This window comes from Cavia porcellus, unplaced genomic scaffold (genome assembly GCF_034190915.1).
Source record: "Cavia porcellus strain 051 isolate PalLab524CR breed Dunkin Hartley unplaced genomic scaffold, mCavPor4.1 scaffold_24, whole genome shotgun sequence".
Lineage (NCBI taxonomy): Eukaryota > Metazoa > Chordata > Mammalia > Rodentia > Caviidae > Cavia > Cavia porcellus.
In genome coordinates this window covers 46,591,031-46,615,133 of record NW_026947507.1, presented here as the reverse complement: position 1 = coordinate 46,615,133, position 24,103 = coordinate 46,591,031, and the positions used below count along the sequence as shown (strand labels likewise).

At 45.6% G+C, this 24,103-nt stretch overlaps 1 protein-coding gene across 2 annotated transcripts in view; it reads right to left on the bottom strand.

Annotated features, from left to right (window-relative positions):
- Csmd1 (CUB and Sushi multiple domains 1) overlaps positions 1-24,103 on the bottom strand; it is a 1,477,900-nt gene that overhangs the window by 342,653 nt on the left and 1,111,144 nt on the right. The gene's annotated exons all lie outside the window — the stretch shown is intronic.

Sequence of the window (24,103 nt, the reverse complement as noted above, 5' to 3'; positions counted from 1 at the left end):
TCCACCCAGCCGGTTGTCCATGTCCGTCTAGGATCACTGTCAGGGGTCTGACTTTCTTAAAACTGACAGAAAATAAATTGTGTGGTGAGAAAAAATAAATTGTGTGGTGAGAAAGAAAATTTCAAAAGGCACAGAGATATAAATTACAACATGAAGGAGGAAACGAGTAACAGAAGAGAGTAAGACAGGCAGAGGCAGAGAATCCAAGTAAAATTTAAGCAAAGTTGCAGAAAAAATTTGGCAGTGTTAACTTTTTAACTGCACTAACATAAAGACTTCAGTGTACAAACCAAAAGACAGCTCTACGTTCCAGTCTATGCACAAAAAAAAAAAAAAAATCACTGATGACTTTTGTACTTAAAGATAGTCTGATATAAAGCACTAGTTTCAAATTCCTAAGACATGTAAGTACCTAAGCATCCACTGTGATGCAAACACTAATGAAGACAGCATTATTACATACACACACTTACACATGCACCCACATGCACATATACATACACACTTACAAATGCACACATGCACACATGGAAAAAGCTTTTCATAGAATAATTTTAATGTAGATAATTTGCACTTGTGAAGACAGAAGAATGCTATAAATTCAGAAGCTCAGGGTAGGTAGATACAACCACTAAATAATACTGAAAATAATTAATATAATCCACATTTGAGAGATTCATCAAAATAGAGAGTTTGAGATTGAAATTCCTTATAAAACTCTAGAGACAACTCACCATGAAAGTCTCAGAGAAAGTCCTTACAAATCTCATTTTTTTTTTTTTTTTGGTCTTTTTTGTTTTTATCGAACTCATGACCGCACACTTGCAAGGCAGGCCCTTATACCACTGAGCTAAATCCCCAGCCCCTACAACTAGCAACTGGAATATATCAAATCTGGAGTTACTAGATGTAGTTAATGCACAAACTAGGTAAATTTCAGGAATGACTAGAAGTTATCTACCTCAGCAAGTTTTACAGCCAGATTCATACTTAGAAAATGTGACAGTGACCATAAACCGAGATGATGTTAGGTTATACCCTGACACCATGGTAGCTGTGCAAGGAGAAGAAGATGAGGAACATCAAAACTCTGCATGGCAGCAGTGTGTTTCAGACGAGTGATTGATTGTTCTGTTTTTGTGCTCTTTGACTTCTCCCTAATGAATGGGTCACTATATCTACAAGCATAACACATACTTTTAAATAAAATAAAGTCATACAAAGTGAAATTAGTTCTTTCAGCCAATCCTGAATTTGCTGGGTAGCTGCAATACAATACTGCCCACTGCCCAGTAACCAGAGAGGTTTCAGAAGCTCTCTGGATGAAGAGGGAAGTCATAAATGCTATCTCTTAAAAGAAACAAAATGTAGAAACAGTATTGCTTTTGTTAAAAGCGGTTGATAGAATCAAGAATGAATCAGAAAAGCAACTACTGAATCAATGATCTCCATAGAAGACAGAGTAATATTCACGCGAGCATAAATTAGAAGGCAAGGATAGAATCTGAAATAACTCAGAATTGGGAGTTAACAGAGGGCATCAATGGTGAAAAGAAGAAACAAACCAAAAACAGCTAAACATTCCCAAAGAATAATTTGAATAAGTCCTGATATGATTTTCAAAGTCCTTACGGGCTGCTGACTAAACATTTCACTATGTTCTGTGTGTAACAATGAATTATTAGATGGTTCCATACATCGTGGAAACCTTACCTAAAGCAACCTCAGGAATAGCTTGCTCTTCTCCTGTCACACCGTGAACAAGGCAGCTGGAACTCTCACAACGACCGCATTAAACACTTAGAACGAGGGATGCCGAGGTCTCCTATTATCCCTTTATTTCCTAACACTTTTATATTGAGAAATAATTTTACTGTTTTTAAATCAGTTTGCAAGCTAATGTTTGTTTCTATCATAACAAACAAAAATAATTCTTTTGAAACCTAAGTTAGAGAATTTAACTTCTGTCCTTTCCTGTTTCCAGTGCAAATATTTGGGCACCAAACAAATTAGAAAAAATCACATATATATTTAGTAACTTAAACTTTCCTTAATCTTAAACAATGAATTATCCTTACAGGGAAAATTATCAGCACATCTCCTCCCCTGAATATGAAAATTGTGTTCTACCGTTAATGGTTTTCCCTAAATATAGCCACAGTTTCCCATTCAGTGGCAGCATCTGCTGTTTCCTCCAATTATTTTCAGTACCGGTACAGAGTCTTGAAACATCAGAGCAAAATGCTTGATTATCCCTACTGATAGATGTTCATGTTTGTTTACTTCATGGCTCGTCAGACAACCCAGATCTCTTCCATGGAGTCTAGATGTTTTTCAGACTAATTTCACCAATTTGTCCTTCTATTTATTCAGTTGTGGAACTGACAGTCAAAGACATCCCAACTCACTCAGCCCTCCTGACCTGCAGTCCAATTTCTCCCACTCCTCACTCTGTATTCATCAGCTTTGCCCCTAAAACTGCCTCCTGGCTTCTCTACCTTACACTCAGAGCTTCTCAAACTCACCCAGGAGAGTGAGTGGTGGTGTTGAGTTAAAACATTTATAGAGCTGAATTTCTGACCACACATGGTCACCATTACCCGAGCAGCGGTTCCCTAAAAACTCGGTGGTTGCCCTCCTTGGCCATCCCTGCAGACCTGGCCCCTCATTGGCGGGCCCTGGTGCCGACTAGTCCTGTGCCAGCTGTGCACAAAGGACGGTGCCATCCTTGCCCTCCAGGATCCACACTGCACCTGAGGAGCTGAGGCCATCACCCTCACTCCGCATGGCGGTCTTCACCTGGGCTCTGGGGCTAAGCATCTTCTCGCTTTGGCTTCCAACTCACTTAACTCCTTCATCTCCCTTTTCTTTATTTTTCTCAGAGGACTTCATATTGGTTTAAAAGTGTTAATTAAATTGTATTCTTGTCACCTTGTAAATTTCCAATTGTGCATGGGACACCCTTGTTTGGGGTTTTTTTGTTTGTTTGTTTGTTTATTTGTTTTTGTGAACAGAAAAGACAAGCAGTTAAAGAGGTGGACTCAGTCTGAAATTTGCAGTGGGCGCCTAACGTTTAAATTAGCCATGCTATTACTACATTTCAGGTAATATAACTGGTCAACTATTCCATACCAAGAAAAGTTGTCAAGATTTTTGTTGTCAGCATTCATTCTCTTTATGAAGTGGTTTCTCAAAGATACAACATTCACCTCACACATGGTGACCCCGGAGCACGGGCTGGAACAGCCACAGGGCAGGGCGTGGACCCGCAGCCCCTGCATCAGCCCAAAGAAGGTCACTTGCACCCCTTGACATGATACTGCATTGTTTGCGTACTGTACCACAACCAGCTGTCTGACCAGCACAGTTTCAGGAAGCGCTCATGATTGTGGCTGTGTCCCCACCCCCCTTCCTCCGACCACCTCACAACTAAGGCAGCAGGTGTCCTACTTCATCACACTCACGGTGAGCTTTGCAGTCCCTGCCTGGGACAAACTCAAAGCAAACACAGTATCACTGAGGTGCAGGTACACGTTCCCCAGCCCCCTCTGCTGTGTGCACTTTAGCATCACGGTGCTCAGTGTGATAAAGGATAAATTCACGGCCCATGCTTGTACATGAGTTTTACATTTAATCATCTTTAAATGCAACATGTAATTGCTTTAAGAATTACTCTTCTGATACTAGTATAAACAAGAAAATTTCACTTAAACCATAACTATTAATGTTTTCACAATAGGTAGGACAGTTTATTATGTGATAGCAGAAAAGCAACAGAAATTTCAGATATACTTCCGTTCCCCTTTAGTTAATCAGTTAAATTCTGTAGCCTGATTAAAACTCAACAACAGAAAAAAATAGTGGAAGTCCTAATTTCCAAAATGGTTGCACAATTTTTGTAGCAAAACTTGTAGAAAAGGTCTTTGGAAACGCGAATTTGTTTACAGTTCTAAATATGGTTGTAACATCATGTCAACAGCCCTTGATAATGACAGGAAAAGTAAGTCTCCTGATAGTAATGAACAGGACGAACAACAGAACTCTAGATATTCAGGATCTCTTAAAATGAATGCTACCTAAGAACCCAAATTATAACGATGAGTGTACATGATGTAACTATTAGATACGTTACATAATCCATATTACATAATAGGATGTATAATACACATATATTTACATCGTCTAAGCACTTAGATATGGTATATATACTACCTTTACACCCCTCCTCCTTCTCCCTCTGCCTCCGTCTCTCTGTCTTTCTCTACTGTTTGGCATCTAGTTGGATAGTTGGAAACAATGCTCAGGTTAGTTTTGGCTAGGTTAAATGAATAACGCATGTATAAGCGTGCCTGTGAATCTTTACATACTTACACCACATAGCAAGTCCCATCAAAATAGTACTAATGAAACCTTGTCTCAATGAATATTCCTAATATTTCAAAGCTACATTTTTAATTAAGTTCACTTTCAGAATATTGTTAAGTAAGTTAAGTGTATACATCAAGGAAAGAAGTAAGTTTCTGGATTTTGTCATTTGAATATCTGTAAAAGACCCAAAGTGTTTAGAGCCCCAAAATGCACCTGTGACAGTATCACCTTCGTGCCAAGGATAGACACGTGGCCATGCCGCCTGGGCAATAGATCCCCACACAGTGTTTGCCCATGGCGACAGCACTGTCACAGCAAATCCCAATTCCAGCCGCCTTGCAGCACCCGAGTCCCTGTGAGAAGGACCCATGTACACGTGGGCCTGGATACACTCCTGTCTGCTTCACTCACACAGCTGCTGCGGGGCCTAATCTTTGTGACATTCACTCATTGAGGAAGGCAGTCCGTACACTGGGAAAGATGCTGAACACTGGAGTCAAAACTCTGACCGTAATCCCAGATCACAGCCAACTCTACAGATGCTTCTTAACCACCTGCACGTCTGTCCTGTGCAGGCAGCTCACAGCGGACCAGGACTATGTGTATGCCTGCAGCACTCCTACATACTGTTCCTCTGAATGGGGCTGCAGTACCTACGATATTAATCACAACCCAGCAGCTAGAAACCTGTGTTCCTTTTGCTTTTGCTTGGCTGAAGCTGCTTGGCTCTTTCTTTTGAGGACAATGCATTCTAGGTGACTGTGAGTTATCCCACTGCAGGAGATGAAGCTTTGTAACCAGAGAGCAGCAGCTTTCACGCCATGTGAAAGTCCCGGGCTCAAGGAGCGGAGGGGCAGCGGGGAACCCAGAGGGGCAGTGGTCTCTGAAGCACAAGCACAAACTGAAGGCAGGACTTCCAAGGGGGAACTAAATCAAGGTGCACAGTGAATGCTGTCATCTTGGCTTTCACAGCTTCCTTTGCATTTCAATATTACTATGTCAATCAACCATTTTTAAAAAAAAAAAATGTTAGAAAAACAAAACCCAGGAAACTTGTTCCCTCCTAATGTGATAAAATAACGTATGCACAGTGCTGCCTACTTGGGGCTCAGGGAGAAGGGAGAACATGGGGTGGAGAGTTCGGTCCTTTTGTGCTCCCCAGCCCGTTGGTCCAATGCCAAACTGAGCTCTACCTAAAGCTCTCTGCGCACCTCAGCTGGCAAGTGACCAGACACATAAAATCACCATCTGCACTGGTAAGGGGGACCCTGTGCTTAACAAGGTTTTCTGTCCCCAGAGATACAGTCAGTCTCAGCCCACTTGGAGTTTGGCCTCCCTCTGAAGGGAGCATTGCAGAGAGCCCAGGGCCCTGAAAGCCTTGGAGGAGAGTCAGAATTTCCAGTGAGAAGGCTAAGGAGAGAGCTTGCACAGAGAGCTGAGTTTCAGAGGAATCATAGTAACAATATCTCAGGCACTGAGCTCGCAAAACGTGACACACTGTGCTGCACTGTGACAGGCAGCAGGGCAGGGACCACCACCTCTGAGATTAGAAGCCCTGAGCCTGCCAGCATTTCTCTCTGGACGGCCGGGGGGGGGGGGCAGGCTTTCCCACAGTCCAGGCAGGGAGGTAAGCCACTGTGTCCTCAGAGCCTCTCCCCTGACACTGCTCCCACCTCATCCCTGCAGTGACCTGTGGAATTAAATGCCGCGCTGTGTGCTCGCTTCCCACACACTCAGACCCTCAACCCTTGCTGACCAAAGGTGCCTTCCCAGGTGACAATGAGAAATAAGCATTACCAGAATCTGTCTGGGAACAAGACTGCTTACTGCCATGCGCATCAGTGGTGGCTGGGTCCCCAGACCTGCTTTAGGGAAAGTCCTTAACTGGGCTGTCTCCTGGAAGGATCCCACTGGGCCCCTTTGTTCAGGAGTCAGGTTACTACTCCACAAGACTTCAACCTGGTAAACATGGACCCCTCCCTAGGATAAGCAAACACATTATGGACCTTAAAATAACTTATCCAGCTCAAACCATCAGTAAGCTGGGTAGCTCTGGTGCATGCAGTTCAGATGAAGGCTCAGGCTGTGGCCTCACTGAGAGGAGCCTGGCCTGCCAGGTTTCCGTTATGTTACTGAGAATGCCCGGTCCAGTGTTTTTGACAATCCCCACCAGTGGCACTGGGAAATGGCTTTCCCTTCCATAGATTTTCTAAGTGATATGAATTATCTTCAAATAGAAAGCTGGCACAGGAAGTGCAACCTAAAGAGGGCTGTTTCTTGGGCAGGACCATGGCTGCAGGTAATTTTCCTATAATAGGACTCTCCAGGGCTCTGCAGTGTGGATGGGGAGGGGCTCTGAAGAGTCCAAGTAGCTGAAGGATCCTCATGTGTAGACCTGGAAGGCTCATTCCAGGTGCAGCTGCTTAGAATTTCCCCTCTGGACCACACAGAGTACAAGAAACTCTTGTCCCAAGCTCCTGTCAAGGGTGCCGGCCCAGAGCACCCCAGACTGCTGTTCTAGGGCACTGTTAGCCTAAGCGTGCAGGTCCCATTGTCTCCTAACACCCTTCCTAGCTATACTGGCATCCTAAGTGACCTCACTGTGTCCACAGAACCTAGCCTTTCTACCAGGCCAGCTCCATGCAGTCTTTGGCCAGTAATACCAGTAGTCAGTGCAGTCATTGGCTCTTCCTGCTTTCACGCTCCCCAGAATCTCAGGTTCTTTCAGAGCACTGAGGGCTAGGAGCCCACATGTGCGCACGACTCCTGCCTGTATGAGGACCTGACCTATGGTCAGAAGCAGGGTGGACGACTCTGGGAGTATCCAGCTGGGCTCCACTCTTCTCCAACTCAGGCTATCCAGGAAAGGGGTCCCATCCATGTCAGGTGACACCCACACTTCAAGGAGGGAGAGAAAGTTCTGGAAGGAACTATCACCCCATGTGACACCAGCACCTCCCTCCACAGACGTGTCTCCCACATTTTTCATCATAGAGAAGAAGAAAGCCATGTTTCCTGCTTGCCTAACTCAGGGCCAATTTCTAATTGATACGAGGAGGTACCACACAATTTTAAAGAAAAATTCAAATGAAGTGTCTGATATAGTATTTCTTATTCTTAAAGGTCCACGTGCTCTGTCCAAAAGCTAGTCTCCAAAGGCTGCATGCTGCAGGCTTCTGCTCTGCACATGTTGTGTTCTTGAAATGGCACAATCACAGAGGCAGAGATGAGATCCAAGCTGTGAGGGCTCTGTGTCTGGCCCATGGGCTGCGTGGGTCCTAGCTAACTAGAGATCCAAGAGCGAGGTCTGTGAGCCGATGGGTTGGTCCACTCTCCACGGAGAAGCTGGCACAGAAGTGACCGCTATGATGAAATCTCAGACACATACACACACACCATTTATGAACAGTGAGGTCCCCAGGAAGCATGGAGATGACCTCAGGGCTTTTTCTGGTTTCCATGTTGGACTGTAGGGGTGTGGTCATTCCACAAGCACAGAAGGGGAACATTTAGGTATAAATGTCCTTTCAGAACCTCACAAAGTCAGCGCTGGGGCTTTTAGAGGTAACCTTGGCCAGCACACTGCCCTGGATGAAAGCATGGAGAGTTCCCAGCTGCTGTGCTGTGAGAGGCTGGGGCTGGGCTGAGCTGGGTCAGTGGGAACATGCCTGAGTCTTGCCCTTGGCCTCTCTGTCTCTCTTTGCTCTTCCTGGTCACCATGAGATGAGCCTCTCCTCCATCACCAGGTCCTTCCACGTGTCCTTCCTGCCTTGGAGCCAGCAGGCCATGGGCCATGTTGCCCTCCCCTCCTTGAATCCTGGGGGATTAAGACAGGAACCCAGGATTGTCCTGTGATTTTTTTTTAATTTCCTTTAGGTTTATAATTATATCAAAACAGAAAGATACAAAGTGTCCTGTCCAATAATGACAGTAGGCAGCTGGGCTTGGCCTGGGCTCCTCCCGCTCAGCCCTGCCTCACTCCGGGCCCTACTGCCACTGCCTCTTCTGCCCTGGGTGCTCTGGGGTTTGCCATCTGTCCCTGTGAGCATCACTGATACAGGGAAAGTTAGCATGGTGAAAGGATGATTCATTTCACAACGTTTGACTTAGAATTATTTCACACGGTTAGTTTTCCTAATAGAATTCGGGTGTGATTTTTTTTTTTTTTTTTTTTGCACAAAAATCCAATTTCAGTATAGGATTCTGCACTCTACACCCTAGAAGAGCATACACACAGACACTTGTTAAATATCCAAATTCTTGTGTAATTTTCTCACTTTTGCTAAAGATGAGCAGCGAATGCCCCTCCTACTGTCCCTTGCTCCTAAAGGAAAGGAGACAACAGGGGAATGGAAAGCCTTACAAGCAGCTGCCTGGGGGGCTCTTGGGGAGCAGATGATTCTGTTCCCAGGTACACAGCGCTGCCTCTGGCCTCAGCAGCCCAGGGAAGACGGAGATCCCTCCTCCTCCGTCATATACCTCCATCCCACAAAATCCTCTGAACAGCATTTTGGCTTAATACATCCACAACTTGAATGTCAACATACAGCTTCACACAAAGGGATCACTTAAAGTACTGAGGGTCCTCTTGCTTGGGACAGTGGCCAAGGGCCAAGGAGGCACAGATAGCTCACAGGGCAGCAGAAGGGCTCTAAAATGCCTGAGTCATTTCTGCCCCAAAAGTTGGAAGGCGTTGGACAGATAACACCTGGGTACAATTATTTCTACAAATAGCTCTGTGTAAATAGAAGATGCTGACTATTTAGAGCTGTAGTATTATGTGGGTATTATAAATATGCATTTGATTTGCATTTGTCTACAAAAATACGATAATATAAGCTTTAGATAATTGCAGGTTAGAGAAAAGTATGACAATTAAGATTCACTTATCCTGACATTTTTCCAGAACCCCAAAATATCCCTCCTCATTGAGGTCTTGGATGAGGATAATTTTCATAAAAGTTTTACCCTATATCATTCAATAGCAACCTAGACTTTGAATACTAAACATCATTATTTCACTCAAATACTAAAGCATACAGGTTAGATGATGTACAAGATATTGATTGAGCTCATTTGAGTCTGACTAGCAAAATCAAGATATATATTTTCAAAATGAAAATTGACACTGGCTCATACTTCAAGGCAAGTTCCTTTGCTTAGTTTTTAGCACTAATTATAAGAACTCAAGATAAATAGTCTTAAAAGTGTGTATAACCTACACACTTATGATATCACCCAGTTGTACCAAATCAATACAAGAAAGAGTAGTCCCTTCTTAAAGTAATTGATCCATTATTCAGTACCAACAGGCATGGAATAGTAACTTCAGAACCCAATAAGAGTTACTAAAATAGGTAACATCAGATTGTGTCAGAGGAAGGGATAAGAGCCCTGTGAGGTGGGCTGGATAAGTAGTGGGGTCTCCCTGATGCCAGAATGGTTAACTGTGTGACCTGAGACCCTTGGGGTGCAGCACACCCGGATCCTCCCTCTGGCTCATATTTGCTGAGAGCACAATGTCTGATCAGGGCTGAAAATGCTGCTCCTCGGAGACTTTCTTTCCTCTCCTATTTCCACACTTCCTCGAAATGCTTCTCATGTTTTTATCCACTCTCACTTGGAGGAGCCTTAAAAAATCCCACCATGAATTTTCTATTTTTTTCCAAGCAATCTTCTTGAGTTTTCCCTTCCTCAAAATTCCATGAGCACATAATTCTACAGGCACTGAATGAATGATAGCAGGTGAGAGATCAGGACAAATGCTTTCAGAAGATCAGTGCCTTCCTGTTCAGAAACATTAGCACGTACACATAAATCTGCCAGCAGATAAGGAGAGAGGGTTTCCACTCCTTCCTAATAATGATGCGTCCTCAACGCCTTTGTCCTCCCATGATGCTCAGACTGAGTCAGTGCTAATAAGATGAACAGGCCACTCTCTTAGTTTTCATTTTCATGTTAAAGCACAGTTGCTAACCAATTTCAGCTCATACGCACAGCTCTCACATCTATAGATGTTAGTATTCTGAATCTGGAACCACTGGGTCCCAGGAATAATTCCTCGTGAATATCGAAGGTTCTACATCCCATCTGTTGGTCCAAGGCAATAATGGTAAAGCCTTTGCACGTAATTAACATCTGATAGCTTTTTGAAGGCATCAAAACACACAGCAGTGTCTTTCACAGAGGCCCCTGTCACAGCCAAAGCGAGCGTCTGTCAACGGAAAGTCATCAGTAAATACAAACTGTGCCACAGCACATGTGCTTTCAAACTGTTTTCATACAAGATTTCCTTATGATCACCCCGTGTGTGTTTTGGAGCTACAGACTGTCTAACTGGATGACACGCGTCTACATGTGAAGATTCCAGATTCCTATCTTGTTTTAACACAACAGCGGGAATTCTACCACCCAGACTTTGCAAAACTATTTTAGCCTGGAAGCTTGGTCAGAAGTAGACAGATTTATTTTATAGATGCAGAAATGTAGGGAATAAACTGCGTGGCAAAACTTTACATGAAGGAAGAGCACATCCAGGAGGAGAGGACAGCTTGTATGTCCTTACTGCTCTTCTCCAGGGCGACGGCTCCTTGGGCCCAGGCATAGCACTGGGAACCACTGCAGCAGATCCCTGGTGCACAGCAGGCCTCGTGGTACTGCTCTCAGAGCCCGGCGCTCCACGCTCACTAATCCCCTCCAAGCCCCACTCTGCTTCTGTGATGGCGACACTGTCAGAGACCATGCCTCAGTGGAATCATGAACTCTGTCCTCAGGTGTGTCTCATAGCACCGCATGGCTCTAAGCACATCTTTCAGGGCGATGTCACTGTCCGCTGGGAAGGGAGCGTCCACAGCACCTGCCCAGAGGCTGCTCTGAGTTGGGACACCACAGCCACCAGGGACCTGCAGGGCAGCAAGCGTGGTCCTCCAGCGGCTGCACCCCACTTCTGTCACTCCCAGCCCAGGTCTCCTTCCCAGTGATCTCTAAGATGCTTGCGGGATTCCTGCTGTTTTCCTCAATTCACTGCCTGCCACCCAGCAAGTAAGGGGAGAGGGTTCCTGCTCCTTTCTGAGTGTTCCTAGGTGCGCATCACAACTACGATTCGAGGGCTCCACACTCATCACCACTGCTGTCCCAATACTAACTAGGCCTTTCTCCAGCAAAATCAACAGCTTCTGTGAGGATAAGCCTGGGATGCTTTGCCATGCAGGCTGTGTTCCTAACCCACATTCCATGGAAGATTTCTCCCTGTTTGTAGGTACCAGCTTCACCTTCGTGTCATGAATTAACTTAGGTCAGAAGCACTCAGGCCCCTCTCATAGGCCTTGTTAGGTAATACATAGCTCAGGCACACCCACTCTGGGATCCAACTGCCCTCCCTCCAGATGTTCTGTGTTCAGTCTTCAAACTCATCTTCGAGGTGTTTTTCCTTGCCAGTTCCCTGATTTCCTTCATCTTTAATGTGATGATCAGGGCCAGGGAGGCCTTTTTGCTGTCCTTTCCATAAAGGAGCAGCTGTACATATGCAGTGTGGTTTGGCCTCCACCTCTACCACTGCAAACGTCTTCGTCTGAAGGCAGAATTCTACCCCTCTCTGATGTTCAGGGATGAATGAATGCACTCAGATTTGTCAGCAGAAGAAAAAGATTTTCAAAAATTAGACCCTGATTGCTTTTTCCAGGAATTAAGCCAAAGCCACATTCCCTAACGAGTGTTCTGCTAAAGACAGTAGAGATCGGAGCCTGTGGCTTCCATAGCCAAGGGACTTTAGGAAAGGCTTCTTTGAGTGGCTTTTTTTTAGCACTGGGTTAACTTGGTAAGCTTTTAATAACCCAGGACAGAAGAACAGAGAATTCATGCATCTTTAGGCTGAATCCATTTTATTTTTTATGGTGACTATCCTACGTGAAGTCTTCTATGGGTCACACTTTCACATCTTTGATGCCTGAATTTATCCACTGAGAATCTGCAAGCCACCTGCTAAAAAGTTAGTCCTCAGTCTAGCTAAAGCCTGGTCAGAGCTGCTAGTGGGAGCAATGATGAACGAGCTGTGGGGCTCTGCACACTATGCAAGTCACGAAGGAGAGACCAGTCAGGAGGTCAAGACGATGCAGTGCGGCCTCATTTAGACGCCGTCACTCTGCAGCCGCAGGTCCTGGTGGGGCCAGGAAGAGCCGACCTCGTGCTGCTCACAGACTTTGCTGTTGTCCTCGGGCCAGGCTTTCCCTTGCAGCTGAATTGCTCTGACACAGTGTTTGACACAGAAGCCCCCCGGGGACCCCTGGGTTTGCTCTCACACACAGGAGCATCAGTACGGACATGAAGCTTCACCTGCAATGTCTTCCTGCTCACAAGCTGACCAATAGTTCCATAACGCCTTTACAATGGCCGCCTCTGTCAGTGGCCACTATTGCCAGGGGAGTGGACGCCCATCCGTATGGGGCCTCTGTGTCCATCTGCACACCAAGAACGGGCTAGATTCAGGAGCAGGCGCCTCCAGGGCCTAGTGGGGTGGGACAGGACCTCTTGTTAAACAGCATGGCTACCTAGGTCCCTATGGGTAGGCTTGGGTAGCAAAGATCTGTTTCCCAAGAAGAGGCCAGTGGTTTGGAAGTGTGAGCTCCACCTCCATCTAGTGGTGGTGATTGGGACTGTCCTCAGAGTGAGGAAACAGCCGCTGGCCCTCAAAGCAGCCTTCTCTCAGAGAATAGCGAATTGTGGGCTCCAGTTGCATAGTGGGTTTGCTCTCTTTCCTGCAGCAGGAGGTAGAGGTGTGAATCAGCGCAGGGAGAATGAGCAGTTACTCCAGTCACCGTCTGTTCAGATGTCAAGAGTAGAAACCCAGGCTGAGAAAGCAAATGGAACCAGCAGGGCTCAGTATTTACTGCAGGTATACATTGTGGAAATAAGTCAGGTCTTTCTCACGTGACTTAAATTTCTTCATCTGCCATAGACTTTACTCTTTTTCAGTGTGCCTGTTCTGCACATTACAAAGAATCATGCAATAAAAAACAAATGACACACCCATTCATCCCAGAAGCTGACCACATGCATCAGGTTTGCTAGTCAACTACATTTGCCCAGGCACATAAGACATCATCTCACAAACCTCTAAATTCATTTATCTTTTTTTTTTTTTTCTGGTACTAGGAATTGAACTCAGGACCTCACATTTGCCAGGAAGGTGCTGTGCTACTGAGCTACTTTCCTTAATTTACCTTTTTCATTAAAAAAATAACACTAGTATTTCCATGTCCACTACAGACAGCTCAGTCATTTTATGGCACTGAATTTCCTTTAATGAAATTTATGAAGCATCATTTATTATATGCAAATTCCAGATTGACTTGCAATAACTTATTTTATACAAATTATAAATTACCTTGCACATTACCAAGGCTCAAAAAGGTTTTAATTTTTTTTAATTGCAGCTGAAACTAGAGACCAAGAAATTAAGAACATGACCAACTAAAGATGTCTTGCCCCGAAACTGTGGCTGTTGCACACATGGCGAGTCCTCCTCGCGGAACCCAAGGACCCTCCCCCTCACTGCTAACAAGGCTTGCATTTTCTCACACAGAGGACAAGTTGTGTTCCCTCATGAATGGTGATTTGCTCAGTTTATGGGGTCCTGTTTAGGGACAAGGGACTGAGCCTCCTTCCCCAGAGACCAGAGCGAGCCCTGAGTGTTCTCTGCACTCCTGGGGACAAAGTTGAGTCTCTTTTTCTAGCCAGAGCAGGACCATGTGGAGCTTCAGACTCACAGCTGCCCTGGTTGCCTAGGAGTTGTGTGGCCATGGCTACCTTCCACAGTCCACGCCGTTCAGGTGGTTCCAGGCAGCTCCTCTGAGCACCACACACAGTCCCTGGAGAACCTCACTGATCCCGCTGGGGGCTGGGGGCTGCCTCAGCCTGCGACTGGCAGGAGTCTGAGGCACTGGACTGTGGATGGAGGGACAGGACATGTGGGGAAGTTGGGAAAAGGTGGCCAGAGATAAGCACACGCTTCTGGGCCTCAGCCACCAAAGAGAGGAGCTGACAGTCTCCGAGAACATGGAGAATGTAGTGGGAGACATGGGCTGAAGACGGAATCCAGAGTCTGTCTGGGGAATGGTCTCGCTGAGAAGCTTCTGGACACACAGGGAAAGGGCAAGGGGACCACCGCGTGTGTGATCCTGGATGTCTGAGGAGAAGTTAGCAGGGAAGGGTGTGGCAGAGGTCAGCAAGGGGCCTGGATTCTAAGCTGCCAGCTGTGAGGGAGCAGAGATGGAGAAAGAGGACCCAGTGGTAACAATGCCTGTAACTCCGAGCCACCTTCATACCCATCAATTCACCTTCACTCAGAAATACTGTTAGTTCAGGGCCTTAAAACTGTATTATCCTTATTCTATTTGGGAAATGAAGAACCTGAGAGTCACAGAAATTTGGTTTCTCAAGATCGCACAGCTAGAATGCAGGCAAAGAGAAGGCTGGCACCCTGGCTATGAGTTCCCAACCTGCTTTTCCTTGGAGAGCTTTGGAAGACATCAGACCCCAGGTGGATGTGTGGGACAAAGGTCATTGCTTTGCACTGTAGGGAAGACTTAAACTGCATGAGGGAGGAAAGGCCAGAAAATGACAGTCCGGAGCTGCAGACAATGGCACCAACTCACATCTCTATGACCTGTAAGTGTATTGCTGGCAGCCTGGGACTGCTTTACCCTGAGTTTGGATGAGAATTAGGAGAACAGAGTCACCCTCAGCATTCCGGAGCAGGACTGTTGCGCTATGTCTTCTGGACTTGACTTCGCTTAGAGAAAGGCTTTTCACTCCCTTCGCCTATAAGACGTCTACTGGAGATCCATGGTCTTCCTAAGGACTTCACTGGCTGCTGCTGGCCATAACACCACAGACACTCTGCACTGAGTTTGAGGCTGGATCCCCAGAGCACCCCACTGGTCTGTGGAGGCACACTGATGGCTTGATGCCTCAATCACAAGCTCAACACAGGCACCGTGGGAGGAGACAAGGCCACAGGGTATGACTGGTAAGCCGGGCCATTGTTCCCTGGAAAGTAAACTGATGCATAGTGGCCTCTATGGAGATGCCTCGACCTCCTCCTGAGCTCTGAGTGTGAGCGCGCAGGTGTGAAGCTGGCCTCCCTACTGTACTGGCAGCTGCAAGGCTGAAGAGCTGGATTTACCCAGTTTCTTCTGTCTTTCTCACTCACCATGGAGCATTGTATAGTGTATGTGAAATTTCATAAAAGATTGGCAGAAAGATAGTGGAATGAGCCATAGTGGGAGACAGGCTCTGTAAACAGCACAGCAGGCGCAGCCAGGTGGAAGGTGAGGTGTTACAATTATCCAGAATTGCAGGTTTGCACTGGGTCTGTTACAAAGAGCTCCAGAGGGATGCAGGGATCAAGAGCATAACTGATTGCTAAACCCGGGGGCTTTCCACTTCTCCACCCCATCCTGCACAGGGTGGACAGAGGCTGTGTACACATGCCCAAGCACACACACACACACACACACACACACACACACACACACACACACAACCAGTCCAGTTTGAATTCAGATGAGTGCCACAGATATAAAAGGCAAGTTAATTAAATAACAGAACTAAAAGCTTTTCTACTGAAGATACCTCCCTTTTACTGTGTTTCTTTCTGAACTCGGTAAAACTGCATTTTAAAACTCATTGGAAAATTTGTCTGAAGACAAAAACTTCTGCCTTGGTGATAAAACTCACCCACAATGAAGTAAATACACTGCTGTCATTAATAATAAAGCTTGTGTAAGGATCAATTATTGGTCAATTTGTAAGTGATTGGCTGAAAATTATAATGCATTTATTCATTTAATATTTATTTTCTAAAGCATTATAAATGTTATGAGCACGAAAATATGTTGTGAAAAGACTGTTAAGTGAACATACAGATCAGACTGCATAAGAGGACTTAGAAAGTGACCTCATTCTCTGCTCAGACATGATGGAGGGGCAGAAACCAGGAGGACCTGGGTGCCTCTGCCTGGAGGGAGAACCCAGGGTTTTGGTCTCCTTCATTTTGTCAGTGAGTCCAAATGTATCAAAACTTACTCGTTATCACCCTTTTGCTGTCCTGAGACGGTCACGCTCTGCGTGTGTTTGTTTAGTTAGAATTTGGGTTTGTGTCCCTCGTCTTACTTCTACAGTGCGAACTCCAAACAAGCAGAGGTGTCAACTCCAGTCTAAAGGACTGTGTGCTCCAAAACCACTTTGAGCACCTGGGTGATTTGTGTTTTTTACTCCTATAATTAAGTATTTTAAACTATTTACTATACTTAGATAATTTTAAAAGGCATGGGAAGCAAGAAAAATTACAAAATGACAATGAGATTGATTCCATACAATGAACATATAAAATATTAACATCAGAAGAGATGAACATTACAGACCTATAAGATCAACAGGGCTCAAAACATAAGTGCCCTGTCTCATTTGTCCTAGACAGCAACCTGTTAGCCCACTGGCAGCTGAGTTAACCACTCTCCAGGCTGAGGCACAAGAGGAAAGAGCCCTGTTTAGCTCCTGGCAAACACCTGCCAGACTGGCAGGCACACTCCTGAGAGGCAGTGATGAGCATAAGGTGACACAGGAAGCCAGAGAAGGGAGCACACACTTGCTCTCTGATGGACACTCCCAGGGGCAGAGGCTCTCCTCTGTGACCAGTACCCTCCCTGTGGAGCACAGAAATGCAGGACCTAAGCACCTCTGGCTAGGTGCTGCCAATTAAACAGCCTGGCACCTGGATACAGCCACACTGGGAACCAAGCTTTTGGCTCATCGGCCTTTGGGAACAAATCACACCCAGACACTACCACCACATGCATGAATGCACATGCACACACACAGAGCACCGCTTAGACACAAAAGCCTGTTCATCGCACTTCTGTGGTGACCAACATGTCATGTAGAGTTGCATTTTCCTGGAAACATTAAATTAAAAGTAGTGTCAGTGATTTCACTTTAGGTAGTAAGAGTTGCTTACTGCAAGACATAGTGTAGGCACCTAAGTGGCTATACCAAACTGCAATCCCCTAACCCAGCTTTTTCTCCCACCATACACGTTACAGGCCTGACTAGGTTCAGGTCATCTTCCTCAAGTGCAGCAAAGCCTCATGGCATGCAAGGCTGCTGTGTCCTTGTCACAGAAGCATCTTCCTAACACGCAAATAACACCTGTCCTTCACAGGCTGCCTTGAGACGCTATTTTTAAAATCCCAGCCCTTCAACTGCCACTCAGGGTGAGCCAGGAGACCTGTATTTTAACAAAAATGATAAGGAAGAGGAAGAAAAAGAGGAAAGAAAAAAGACACAAGGAGAAAGATAGAGGAGAAAGCAGAAGAGGAGGAGGAAAGGAGGGGAGTGAAAGAGGAAAAGGAGGAGGAAGAAGAGAAAGAAGAGAGGAAAGGGAAGTGCAAGGAGGAGGTGAGGAGGAGGAAGAGCTAGAAGAACTGAGTACTCAGCAGGAAATGCTATGAATTCCTTCCATCACCTCGCTCCTCAGAGCACGGTTGAGTGAAGCACACACTATAAATGCAAACAGGAAGTGGCAGCAACACTAGGAATGAAGGTCAAAGATTAACATAAACCCCAGCCTGAGGTCCAGGGGGAGACCTCAGGACAGGCATGGAGCATCAGAAACAGGGTCCCTCCACTGTGGCCTCCAATACTCCCTTTTAGCCATCTTCAATAATCCCAGCTCCCTGGCTCCACAACGTTGTGAGACATTACCAGAAACACTGTAAGCCAACAGTGCAGCCCTGCTGAAATGCTAGTTTCAGCAGCAGCAGCAGCACTGACAAGCCACTTTCCTGCTAAGAGTGTGAGCTCCGTGCTTCTGGTCTTCCTGCTGAACGCTGGTAGGTTTCCCCTCTCTAACTTTCATCTTCTCAAAGCAACACTAATTCTAACCGTAAACCTAACATACTAACCATAGGCTATTAACCCTAATCCTAGCCTACTAACTCTGACCCTAACCTGCCAACCCTAACCTCTAACCCAAACCTAACCTACTGAATCCCAGCCTGCTAACCCTAACCCTAACCTACCAACCCTAAACACTGACCTTCCCACTCAGCTCAGGAGCAGCCCTGTCTCCCACCTCCCTCCAGAGTGGAGATTCCCTTCCCATTCTGCACACCCAGTGCCTGTGTCCTCATAACTGGCCCCTCCACACACCAAAGGTGCAGGCCACTTGTGGCCATATGCCCAAAGGAAACCATGACTCAAACTAGTCCACCTCGGCATGGGAATCAGTTTTGGGTGGACTCACCTTCATTTTTAGCACAGCTGACCCTAGCAGGCGGGGAGCTAGGGACATGTGTGTCTCTGAGCAGTTGCCCCCTCACCCTGCTGTGAGTTGGCTCTGTCATTTCCACCATGACATGCTTGAGGCTTTTGGAGATTCACATAGAAGTGACCACGATGGTTAGATAATACCTCTCTTCACTCACCTAACAAAACTAGCTTTACCAAGTTTGGGACATTTACTTTCTCAAACAAAAGTTTAAATATTTTATTTCATATTTCATATTCTCCAAATTCATCTACATGGTTGGCAAATATCAGGATTTCTTAAGACTGAATAGCATTCCATTGTGGGAATAAATATACAGTTTTGTTTGTCCATCAAATGTCAATAAATATGGAATAATAAAGAAAAAATAGTAATTGAAATAATCATATTTTGATTGCTTAAATCTTCTGAGTTTTGTACATGTCTAGTACAAATAAAATACTGGACACAAAATTTTAAGTAAAATCAGAGACTACAATGTGGCCACCAGACAGTGAATTTTAAATGCACAGACATTGCCACAGGAGCTGCATTCCAGAAGCCCTGGGGGCACAGGTGCTCTGTTCTTGCCTTGATCTGAAAGGATGGAACCTTTGTAGATTCCTTTCAATGGTACAACTTGAATGCTGCAGATTGTTTCACTGAGTTATTCAAGAAATAATGACAGGAGAAGGCTGCATGTGTGCAGTATAAATGATTTTTCTAAAATTATTTCTGATGAATGGTTGGGTAAATCTGAAACTGTAGGACCCTGCACATGGAAGGCTGTGTATGCACCTCTGTATTTGAGGGCTGTGTCACAGGCATTTTGGACTTGAAAGTCATACACCTCTCATTCTAGCTGTTACGTATGCATCTATAAATCTTCAAGTAAGGACACACACATGAGCATGTGCGTATGTCCACACATATGTGCATGCATGGCCACTGTCTTAGTCTCTTTCTCATGGCTGGGATAAAATACCTGATGCCTACAAGTTAGCAGAGGAGAGGTTTATTTCGGCTCACTCTGTAAAGGCTACATCCCATCCCTGGTGGGCTGCAAAGCTGAGTTTTCACAATAGAGGGGAAAGACCCCATGGTAAGGTACGCAGGAAGCAGAGACAGATCTAGGAAGTGACAAGGTAAACACCCTTCCAGCTTGTCCATCTTGATCTGCTTCCTTTCCCAAGGTCACACCCAGCTCTAAACTCAGCAGTGATGAGAGTCACACACTGGGGTCCTGTCAGCTACCGGAATCCTTACCTCTGATGCATGAAGCTTTGGGGAGCTACTTGGGTACAAACCATAACACATTCATAAAAGGCTGCAGTACCACGATGGTCTTCCAAGATACATTTCGTCTTTTCAGTGAATATCTTGGGGATTAACTTACAGTTTACTTCCTTTCAATTCTTCTAACTTGTATTCCAGTGATGTATCTCAACCTCTGAAGGATCTGACTCTGGACACATCAAGAGTTTACCTAAAACAGCTAGCCTGCTGAGCACGGTGACATCACCTCTCTTTATAAACATAATTCCACAGTATTCATTTTATTGACTATGTTGGTACTCTGACAGACACGGTTATAATTGTAAATTTGATTATTTTATAATTGTCTGCATAGAACCTGTTCTATGGTAGGGTCTTCTAATGGCTTTTAAAGTAGGGTTTTTAAAGTAAAAGAATTCTAATTTTCTCTCTACATTGACATTCCACAATATTGTATGTTAGATACATTTCTAAAAGAGATTCTGCCTTCTTCCATTGATTATTTTGTCTTATCAATCTTACATAAGGATTTGACAGAAATGGAGCCACAAGACTCAGTTACATAGCAGTCCACCCAGAGAGCTGCACCCAGAAAAGGGTGAGGTGGGGAGGGGATTCAGCAAAAGAAGCTAATGTTTCAAAACTGGAAAAAGAAAGAAGTTCTTAAATATGTTCTATTTGGCACTAGGAGTTTCTCTTACAGACAGGGTCGTGTCATGTAGCCCAGACTGGCCTTGAACTCCCAAGCTCTGAGATTACAGGTATGTGCCACTGTGCTGGCCTCCTTTTCTATCTTATTTTTGCAAAAGGTGGGGACAGGACCAAATATAGGCAATAAGCCTTACAAAGTCTGCTTTCCAGAATTCCCCATAGACATTCGCAGTGAGAGTCATTGGCTGGGGGCTGTGTCTCTATGCTTTCCATGCCTCTCTGTCTGGGTCCAAAACCACCTCCATTGCCCTGGTTGCATCACAGAATCCACTTACTTGGGATGCCTCCCAAGGAATCAAATTAAGCTAATTATACTTAATGGCAATGACTGGTGCTTAATTTGGATGGTAATTCTGCTTAATTGAGATGTCTTCAGGTGTCTAAGTGGTTTTCCAAGAGTGTCTTGTGTGAGTGTGTCAACCTGGAATACTTTGCACCTCTCTGAACATTTCTACAAAGTAAATTTAGGGCAAAGGCTTTTCTGAAGCAATATAATATGAGCTTCCTGAAATTTAACTTGCTAATCACAGGGTATTTCAGAGTCAACAATATTTACACATATTCTTCCCAAAGTCTATGTAAAAGTAACACAAAGACAGCAGAGAAGAGCAAATCTTCCAAAACAAGAATGGAAAAGGAGATAAACCCAAACCACCTGAGTCCATTATTTGCATTGTAAATTCAGACAAGTTTAAAAGTCAAATCCGAGAAGTCCAATGCACATATCTAGAGATCTCTAAAGTTAGTCCCAGGGTCTGGTGAAGAGGCAGAAGGCTCTGAAACAGGGAATAAAGTAATCTCAGGTCTGCTAAGTGCAGTTTTCCTGGTATTTTGTCTGTAAGTGAATGCATTGTGAGTCCTACAAACAACTGATCGGATTTTTTTTTTTTTTTTTTTTTTTTGCTTCCAGAAAGTTCCTCAAGGCCCCTGGGGTGTGAATCATGGACTTTGGCTCAAGAGAACTTGATGGAAGTTGGCTGGGCAAATGCTGAAACCTGTCTCCTGTCTGCGTTGCCTTGATTTTGTCGCTAAAATCTGCAGAGTGGCAGTGATGCTGGCACCCTTGTGAGGACAGACACAGTCCCGAGAAGGTTCTGTGTCCCGAGAGCAGAGGAGTGTTCCTGAGTCTTCAAGGGCATTGCTGAGCTGCTGAGCAGGACAGAGCCTTCCTCCTCAGCCCTGTGCTGCATGAAAAATGTTCTCCCAAACTGCTTTGCTCTGTGCACCTCTAAAACATTCCACTGCCAAAACCCTACTGTCAGCATCTTGAAGAATCTATTTCACTCCCTCTTAGCACTCAGCAAAGTTATAACAGAAAGGACAGCTGCAAAAAGAAATCGCTCTTCTTGCAGGAAGCCAGAAAGGCAACAGGAACAAGGAACCTGAGTTTAGCTCTGTAGACCTTGGCTTCCTCTCTGCCCCAAGATGGGTATGTGTCTGGTCTCCAAGCTTCCCTTGAAGAGCACTTTGAATGATTCTGCTTTGTGTGGAAAAGAGGCAGAAGCCCTAATACACATGCACAGCATAGTGAGCTATAAAAAACCTCCATGCAGATGTGGGCTGGAATTTTAGTGAATTCTGGAAGCATTAGAAAGATATTAATGACATTTCCCCAAGAGTTAAATGGGAGGCATTATCTTCTCCACCAAAACATCATGGGTCTTCCACTACACAACAAAAGACTTTTTAAAGCTAATGACACTTCCTAAAGGTCATTCTCACTAGAGTGGAAGCCACGTTCACCTTCATTTGACCTTGAAGGGAAGAAACACCACTAACATCACTTGCTTTGACTGTACTTGGCATCCCTGCAAAGCCCCGTTCTTACCCCCGGTTTCCTCAGACCCCAAGACACACCTGGGCTCCCAGTTCACTCCCACAGACGCACCAGCATCAGTGAGTCCCTAATTCACTTCTGGAGTCACAGCTACTCACATGTGTGAGTTCCCAACTCACCTCTGAGCCCCACCCACTCGCATATGAGCTCCACAGTCCACTCTTGCTAGACTAATACCAGACTCATCACTCCCCAATAACAAGTGCTTCTCACTCAATAACAAATGTCTCTCCTGGTTCAAAACAGGGAGAACCCATCCATCCTCGCAGGCCAGGAACTGAGAGGAACAGTGGGGAACTGCTAGCAGGTGTGCAAGGAGGCCGGGTTGCCTGGGAGACAGGGCCAGCACCCGGGGTCTCCTCACAGTCCCCGGTCATTCTCACCATGTTTCCTGTTGCCCACGCTCCTGCTAGAGACGGTGATGAGCCAGGCAGTTCAGTCCTGTCTGCACCCTGCGCCTCACATCCAGTAGCCAGAGGGGCCAGGTCTCCCGAGGCCACAGTGGACACATCTTTGGGGTTGCTGCCCCCCACTGCTGTGCCCTGCCCACTCCACACCAGATGCCACCCAGCACTGGAGCTGGTCACACACCACACACCCACGGCCACCCATGTCTTCTCCACAGGAAAGGCTGACAGAGAGTGGTCCCCCAAATCAGAGCCTCCTTCACAGAGAGAGGTGGGGACAGAGAGAAGTCCCTCCCTGAAGTCACCCTGGCAGGTTTCGGGCAGTAGCTGGCTCCTTCTGGCTCCAGAGCTGTGGAGGTGAATTCCCACGGGTGCCTTCCCTTGCTCACTGGGGACATAGCTGCTGTGCCCCCCAAGTGACTTCTCCTGATTCCCGGGGTCCCCCACTTGCACATGTTCCTTTCCTTGCAGTACATATGTGTAATGTTCTGGAACCATCTAGACCACGTGTGCCACCTTCAGCTAGTCTGTGTCATGAGGAGTGCAGAGGCAATGTCCTGCCTGGGTCCATGTTAAATTAAAGGTAACAAAACCACTTGGATCATTAAGTTACTTCACAAAAGATTACAACAAACCCAAGTTTAGTAACCAAATGAGAAAACCTCCCGGCTTGCTTCACTACAAATCATTCATCTTTGCAGCTCACACTTGTGCAGCAAGCTGAAATACTGTGTGTGTTGCTCGTTCCTGCATTTCACTCACTAGCTGCACACATGTGCTGCCTCTGGTACCCACAGGCTTGAGCGTGACTGTGTGTGGGAGGTGGGGTTAGCACTGCTCCCTGGTCACCTACGCAGTACATGCTAAAAGTGATGGAGCAATGCTGAAGGGTCACCATCTTTGGGGGCCCCAGGCTGGTTATCCAGAACCATATGAGGCCCAAACACTGCAACTCAGAAATGCCTCAGATAGACTTTAACCTGTTTTCTAAATTTATTCTAATTGCAAAAGTCACATAAACTGTAGCTCAAAGATGTCCAGGAAGATACCCTGGGCCCCACAGCATTGTGAGCCCCGGGGCTTAAACGTTATTTTTATTTATTTATTTATTTATTTTTGGAGACCGATCTAGCTATGTAGCCCAGGATGGCCTTGAAGTTGCTTATGTAGCACTGGCTGGCTTCAAACTCATGGTGACCC